The following is a 9,000-nucleotide window of genomic DNA, read 5'->3' as shown; positions in this document are numbered from 1 at the left end:
TAAGGTGATCGGGACAATCTGCTGGAGGGGGGTTCTCTCGATTAGCTTCTTGGATTTCCGTAAGAATGTCCCACTGAACCGGAGCCAATAATAACTTTGTAGGGATGATTGTTTCTTTACTGATAGTGGGTTTATCCTCAGTTAGCCTGGAGAGCTCATCTGCCTTACCATCCTTGCTCCCTGGTCTTTAGGTGACTAAAAAATTGAATCTGGTAAAGAATAAAGCCCAACAAGCTTGTCTAGGATTTAATCATTTGGCCGAGCGAAGATATTTCAGATTCTTGTGATCTGTCAGGATGGTGAATTGGTGGGTTGCCCCTTCCAGCCAGTGTCGCCATTCTTCGAGGGCTAATTTCATGGCCAATAGTTCGCGATTTCCAACATCATAATTTTGAAGCCCAGAAATTGCTGTAATTCCTTGAGATATTGAGGTAGTGGCCATTGTTGTACTGCCTGCACTTTCATATCATCCATGGCGATTCCCTCCGCGCAGATGACATAGCCCAGAAAAGCGATCTGTGTCTGATGAAACTCACATTTTTCTAATTTGGTATATAGTTGGTGTTGAATCATGCTCTGTAATACTTTACGTACATGCATGACATGTTCTTCCATTGTGTTATAGTAAATGAGAATGTCATCGATGTAATTGATTACCCAGCTATCCAACATATCCCAAAAGACATCATTAATAAAGGACTGGAACACAGAAGGACAGTTTGCCAGGCCAAAGGGCATTACCGTGTACTCATAGTGCTCCCTAGTGGTGGAAAATGCCGTTTTCCACTTGTCACCACCACAAATTCTGATAAGGGTTGTAGGCACTGCGTAAATCAAGCTTGGTGTAATATTTGGCCTGTCTTAATTACTCTAGAGCAGGGGGGCACGAGAGGCAAGGGGTAACGGAATTTGACAGTAACTTCATTGAGCCCACTGTAATCAATGCAGGGACGTAAACTACCATCTTACTTTTTAACAAAGAAAAATTTAGCTGATGCAGGGGAAGTAAAGGGTTGGATGAAACCCTTATCTAACTCCACCTCAATATACTTAATCATGGCCTGGGATTCATGTTATGACAGAGGGAAAAATCGTCCTTTAGGAGGAACCGAGCCGGGAATCAATTCAATTGCACAGTCACTGGATCGATGCGGAGGGAGTTGGGTAGCTTTTTGTTTGCTAAAGGCTTCATGTAAATCATGGTACTAACTAGGAATTTGCTCATCTTCGGGTGTAGATAGAATTGCAGAGGTTCGCACAGGAATCCTCTGTATGGGCCGAATACAACATTTCATGCATGATTCACTTCATTGAAGAATTTGTCCGTCCCTCCCTGAAATATGGGGATCATGACAACGTAACCATGGCAAATCCAGGACAAGCGGGTGATTAACTGAGTCAATAATGTAAAACTGCATCTCTTCGGTGTGAAGTACGCCAATTTGTAATTGCAGTTTATTAGTGAACTTGCGAATGCGTCCTTCACCCACAGGATGTTCATCTAACGCTTCCACTGCAAGATAGGAATCACATGAGCTGAGAGACAGTTTATGGTTTGCTGCAAATTTCTTGCCTATAAAATTTCCAGCCGAACCGGAGTCGACCAAGGCAGTGGTATTGATTGTCTTTTTATCATAAGTAATCGTTACGGGAATAAACACACTGAATAAGGAGGGAATGTTAGAGGGACTCACCGACTGAGATAACGTGAAAGGTCGTACGAGGCATGTGGATTTCATGTGCCCTGCTTGGTCGCAATACAGGCTGGATGTTCAAACATTTCATGAAACTGTTTAAGGAAATTTTCAAAAGTGGGATAATTACTTTCATCCTCCTTCCATATCGCTGTAGCCCATTCCAATGCTTTACCCGTCAACAGATTGCAGACAAAAGCCACCCGACTGGTATTGGTAGGATATAATGCAGGTTGTTGATTAACAAACAGTTTGCATTGTAAGAGGAAGCCTTTGCAGCGTAAAGACGTTCCGTCAAATTTTTCTGGGAAAGCTAATCTGGGACTTACGGTAGCTGGAGCATTGGAGGCAGTCGGTGGCAGTGGAGCCGTCATTGTGGCAGACGGGGAAGCTGCAGGATTGGTATGAAGGAGTTGTTGCATAGCCTTCACCAGTTCCTCAGTGAGAGACGTTAAGCGGGTAAGTTGTTGGTGATGAGTGGCTAGTTGTGTGGCTTGAGCAGAAAGTTCGGTAGAGAAATGTGCTAAAGCTGCTGGATCCTGTATTGGCGAAGTCTTCTGTTGTGATGAACCAGAAGCCATTGGATCCAATTGCAAGCTTTATTAAACACACACATACAATGCAACAATAAAGGGACAAACCAGGAATCAGGTCGTGGGCAAGCAGAGTTCAAGGCAGGCAGATATCGTTTTCAGTCGGTATAACAGGCTTGAATTCGGGGCAGGCAGATGTCTTTCTCAGTCGGTAAATCGGGCAAGGGTTCAGAAGACAGATCAATCGGAATAGCAATGGGAAAACGCTCGGTGATGACTGCAGGGCAAATCAAGACTTCGCACTGAACATTGGCGTGAGTGTGGTTTATATGCACTGGGATGAACTGGGATTAACAGTTACCAGTGATTTAAGTATTTTTATGTTTATATGTTGTTAAATTGCTTTATAGGACTATGATCTCTGCTCCAACAACTCCTCGTGATGAAATGTTTATCAATGTGACTTTTATTGATATTTTATAGTAGTTTGAAACAATATATTGTAAATTGTGGTATAAAAACTAGGCAATGAGCTGCCGTTACTCCATCTGTTTTTGTAATGATTATTTCTTATATAAATTGTTTCAAACCACTTAAAGTATCAATATAAGTCACTTTGTTTAACTGCAGAGTTAAAGAAAAGCTCTTTCCTGATTTTTACCACATTTTCAGATTTTTCCACATTCTCATCGTGTTATTTACTTGTTTATTTGTATTTTTGCCATTTGTTTTTGTCTTACCTGCCTTCCAGAGCAGTTCTTCACCGGACTCAAACCCTGTCGTCGGGGTCAACATGGCGAGCTACTGGATAAACTGGTAACAGCAAGAAAGCCGTCCATAAAAAGGTAAGCGGTCAGCTAGTAAGTGCAAAAAGGAACAGTGACAAACCGCCCAGTATTGTTTGTTTTAAAGACAAAATTCAGTCATCCGTACATCTGGCTACATATTTTGCGATCTCCAGAAATGTATATAGGGCTGACATTTTTATTATTACTTTGTAATAGACATGTTATCTTGGTACAAGCTTTAACATAAAACACATTAAATGTTTAAATAAATCTCATAGCTATTTATTTATTTTGTGGCCATAGCCTCATAAGTGGAATACTTTATTGCTAATTTTGCACTAATGACCATCTATTTCTCAACTCTCAGCCACCATTTCTGAAATAGTATAGAATCTCCACATACAAAACACTTAAAGCAGCAGAAATAAGCATTCTGGTAAATAATTAGGTAACAAAATGATTAAAGATGGCAACTCAGTGGTACAGTAGGTAGTGCTGTCACCTCACAGCAAGAAGTTCGCTGGTTAGAGCCTTGGCTGGGTTAGTTGGAATTTCTGTGTGGAGTTTGCTTGATCTCCCTGCGTTCGTGTGGATTTCCTCCGGGTGCTCCGGTTTACCTCACAGTCCAGAGACATGCAGTAGAGGTGAATTGGGCAGGCTAAATTGGCCATAGTGTATGTGTGATTGAGTGTGTGTGGATGTTTCCCAGAGATTGGTTGCGGCTCGAAGAGCATCCGCTGTGTAAATACATGCTGGATAAGTTGATGGTTCACTACGCTGTGGCGACACTGGGTTAATAAAGGGACTAAGCCCAAAAAAAAAATGAATTAATTAATTGATGAAAAATTCTGACAAAATGCTGGCAGGTTAATGAACCATCTCTTATTTCATAAAGGTGTAGGTGTGTTTAAATGCGAGAGTGACTTTTGAATACCAGAAAGAGTGCTCAAGCTTCTGTCTGCTTTACTTGGAAAAAGAAAGAGAGCGATTGAATCAGAGACCGAGAGAAGATAGAGAGAAGAGAGAAGAACGCCTCAGCAGCTGGCTGCAACTGTCAGCTACAATTCAGCTGTTTACATGTCGACTCTCAGCATAGCCACAACAAAGACCAAGCAAGACAGCGTAGACATTTGCCAAGAAACAATTCCATTCTTTATCTCTTTGTAAACCAAAGAGACAGACTGAGATGTCAAACGAAATAATGATATAGCATAACAGGACAGTCCGATGTACGAATGAAGGCCAAAAACAGTTAAGTTGAAGCCATTACGCTACAATGGCTGCATTAATGAAAGTCAGTGGCAAAATGTTGCAAATGAACAGCATTTACTGTTGCCCCCCGAAGAGCCTGCTTTTCCCATTGTTAGTGTAAAGGGGGATGTGCATAAGGCAATGGTGATCAAAGACACGCTGATGGCAAGATTGCACTTGTGTTTTGTACTTACCCAAAACAGATGTTTATCTTCGAAGGTTCTCAAAGAGGAACAAAGGCTTTGTTTACTCAAGAATATGTGGCTGAGCGTTCACCTTAAAGTGCCTGACCTCAGGGGGCTGCGGTTTAATGCTGTCCCTATGTGGTCTTTTCCTGAATGTAGGCTAGCCAGTGATGTGGGCTTCTTCACTGTGGCGGATGACAGAAACAAGTTTACCAGTCTTTTGTATCACACTTATAATATTTGAGCTTTGAGATTACAGTGGATTATGCAGAGTAAATAAGCATTGGAAACAAAAACCCACATGCTGAAGACTCCAACAATGATAAATAACAACAGTTGGGTTCCTAGACCTAAAGAGTCTACCAGCTAGAAAGCATTGAAGGAGTTCCCAACAAATAGGAACTAAGTTATGGGTAGTAATAAGACGTTGTTGCTTTAAAGCATGTCTCAAAAAAAAAAAAAAGATACATCTTGCAGGGAAGCAGTGTACCGGAGCTTAATTAATTTTGCTATAATAACGTGATCAGTGACGTCCAAAGCTTAGTTTTCACCTATACCCACGTGACTCCTTTGAATTTTGATTTAAAGGTTTAAACACCCTCGTGGGTTAGTAAAGTGTATTGTGTGAAATTAGGCATTGATTACAAACATTTCTACTGTTTCAAAGGACTGCACCGGTTCCACGTTAATTTACAAAATAATAGTAACAGTAATTCATTACAGTTACTGAGAAAAAATGTGTAATTAAATTACAGTTACTGATGAAAATTTAAAAGATTACAAATGGGATTACATCTTAATATGTTGAAGGAAATTAATCTGTTGCTTTGCCTGTTTTTGATATGCACAATTCCTTCTGCTAAGGCCATTTATTTAAGCGACGCTATGCTGATGCTTTTGATTGGTTTTCCGATTTGATTGCGGCGCACCACGACTACCAGTTACGTTAACCCTCTCTTCTTAAAGCATTAGGCTACAAAAACCAGTCTGAGAGCTGCGACCATGGCAATTGATAAGAAGAAGGGCACATATACAGTATAACAGTTTAGTGCGAAATTTGTTTGCCAGCTGTTAAAATACTTTCGAAACCAAAGGCTTCAATGTCGAACCTGAGGAAGCATCTGCAGGTATGTAACCTAGCCTTTATTTATTTATTCATTCATTCATTTTCTTGTCGGCTTAGTTTCTTTATTAATCCGGAGTCGCCACAGCGGAATGAACTGCCAACTTATCCAGCAAGATTTTATGCAGCGGGTGCCCTTCCAGCCGCAACACATCTCTGGGAAACATCCACACACACATTCATACACTTCGGACAATTTAGCCTACCCAATTCACCTGTACCGCATGTCTTTGGACTGTGGGGAAAACCGGAGCACCCGGAGGAAACCCACGCTAATGTTGCTATCGTGAGTGTAGAAATAAAAACAGACCCTTTAATTTTTATGATATATTATAACTCACAAAATGATTGATTTGTGAAATTCAGGGCACCAACAGACTCCTCTAGACAAAGAGATTTTATCACATTAACAGTGTTGGGCGAAAGAGTAGCCACAAGTAGTGACGCTACTAGCTTAACTACATTTTTCAGTAGTGTAACAGTAGCGTTGCTTTTCAGTAGTGAAGCTGTTTTATTAGTCAAGTAGCGCAGTAGCGCGGATCAATAAGTGACGGCACCGACATTCACAGAGCTGTGAGGCCTGTGTCTAGCCGATGAAATTAAATTCACTTGATGGTGAGAATGGTGATTTCTTTTTCTTCCTGATTTTCAGTGGTCAACAGGTAATTACTACTACTACTTCATGTTAGTTACTAATAATACATTATGTAGAGTAATTTATTAATGAAAAATTGTAAATATATATACAATATAAACAATATAAAATATTTTAATATTTTATTAATTTTTTTTTTTATATGTGTAACACCTGGTTTTATTGGATCAAGTGATGAGAGGTTTTGAAATTCTAACAGTAAACAGAGCTACTGTCACCCCTGCTTGGTATAAATGCTTGATAATGATTTAGTTGAAAATATCTATATGCTGATTCGAACCTTGGCTCAGTTGGCGTTTCTGTGTGGAGTCTGCATGTTCTCCCTGCATTCGCGTGGGTTTCCTCCGGGTGCTCTGTTTTCCCCCACTGTCCAAAGACTTGCGGTACAAGTGAATTGGGTAGGCTAAATTGTCCGTTGTGTATTAGTGTGTGTGGTGGTGTGTGGATGTTTCCCAGATATGTATATCCAAATAAATGAACTAAGGCCCCGTTTGCACTAGTGCGTTTTAGTTTTAAAACGGCGTTTTAGAATGAAACCGTTCTGCGTCCACACTATCGTTTCACCAAGCGTTTCTGAACAGTTCTCTGTCTACACCAAAATGCTGAAACGCACATCACGTGACCACACACACACTCCCTGGCAAGCACTGCAGCCCATCTACCCAGATGAGAGCTGTGCTAGTCGGAGTGTTCATCAAGGATCACCCGCTGGATCTAATCTCACTATATTTGCTAAACGTGATATTTAATTCATCTTGTTGTCTATATCTAACAACATATTCCCCGAATTTGAATCTATTAGGCTACTTGTTCCCGGGTAACGTGTTTTGACTGATTGCAGAGATAAATTAATAATTAATCTAACCAAGTACATTTTGTATATTGAGTAATTGCTTGCCTTTATTTCCAATTATGTATAAACTTATTGTACGTTATACTTTTATAATGGCTATTATTGATTATTAAAACTGATATTCAGAAAAAGAGAGGGTATGTTTCGTATTTTCAATAAGAAATGAAAGGAGGCAGTAATGTTATAGGCTCCGTTTTGTTATAAATACGCTTACAGTAAAGATGGCGCTCATATATGCAGTGCGACGCCTCAACATTTCTGCCGTCTGTTAAGTTGTTAATATCAAAATGAAAATAGCAGTTCCTTTATGTTTTTATTTTATTGTTAAGAAAGTGAAACAATGTAGCCTGGGTGATGTGAATAAAGTTATAAAGTACAATGTTCCCTTTGAAGATGTACCCGACATGTTTTCCGGGGTCTGTTTTCCATATGCGAAGTCTAAACTTACAAGGAGAGGATGCAGAATTTTAACTGTGTGTAGGCTACTTAATATTAAGAAAAAGTCCCAATCATAGAGGCGATTGTCAACAGCCCCGCCTCCGTTTTCATATGTCTCCGTTTTCCCTCATCCACACTGAGACGGAGCAGCAGCGTTTTAGGATGAAAACGGCCTTTTCAGTGTTTTCTAAACCCTTTGTTTTTGGCGCTTGAAAACTCCAGCATACAGTGGACGGATGGCGTAACCGTAGCAAAACCTATGCGTTTTCAAACTAAAACGCAAAAGTGTAAACAGGGCCTAATCCGATGGAAAATGAATGAATTAACTAATCCAGTTTAGTAAGCCATTGAAGGGACAGAGGAAATATCAGTTCAAGTGCTTTCCAAGAACACGGGGCTTTACTGAGGTGGGAACTCATTGGCACTTTACAGGCGGTTTTGATAAAAAGGTGTGAAAGGGATGAGAACCAGAATGTACTAACTCACTGAGGATTCCCTTGTATAGACATATTATTTAGAGCAATAAAAGTACTTAATATTAAACATAACAGGGAGATTAAAAAGCACAAAATCATTATATGTATAGAATCAGAATCAGTTTTATTGCCAAGTGTGCTTCACACACACAAGGAATTTGTTTTGGCTACAGAAGCTTCCAGGGTACATAAGGTGACAAGTGACAACACAAAATAAATTTTTTCAAAAACCTCCCGCCACTAATGTAACTATACTGTATAGTGTTACATTAGGGGCACTAGTTAAAACCTCCCGCCACTAATGTAATTACAGTGTTCTAAATCAGTCTGTATAAATTACATCATTCTGCAGGAAGTCTATGAAGATATGATCCTTCTGGCACTCTTCGAATGAAAATTAAACTTTGAAACCATGAAAAACATGACTGAAAAACATGAAGGTAATTGACTTTCATTTTTGGGTGAAATATACTTTAAAATCACCTGGATAATTTTACTTACTCGACTGACTGAATCTGCATCATGCTGGTTGCCCATTGATGCCAATCAAGAAAGATAAAGTGCTGTAATTTCCACAACTGCAGATCCGAATGAGGTAACATGCACATGTAAGCACTAAATGGCACAAGAACATGTCTGGGACCCTTTTAGAGAATTCATGACGTGCTTCAAAGAATTTCTGCTCTACTTGAACAACCAGATAAATCACACAGGGCTGGTTTTGATCTGTGGCACCAAAAAGCCCCGAGCCCCTGTAGTCTGCTTCAGTAAAAAGATACAGGGCCAGATATGCTGAGGAAAAAAAAAACACCACAGACCAAGACCCCGGCTTCAAGATCTACAAAGCTTTAACCATTAATGAATCAGATACACTAGAAGCCCTAGCGGCACCAAAACGACACAAAAAAATACGGCAAAATCAGTAACTGACTTAATGTTGAATGATGACCTTGATCTAAAACTACATTAAATGTACATCTAACATTGGCAACAAAAAGTGCATC

The sequence above is a fragment of the Danio rerio genome, chromosome 10 (assembly GCF_049306965.1).
Source record: "Danio rerio strain Tuebingen ecotype United States chromosome 10, GRCz12tu, whole genome shotgun sequence".
In the NCBI taxonomy this organism is placed as follows: Eukaryota; Metazoa; Chordata; class Actinopteri; order Cypriniformes; family Danionidae; genus Danio; species Danio rerio.
Note: the sequence above shows the minus strand (reverse complement) of the source record.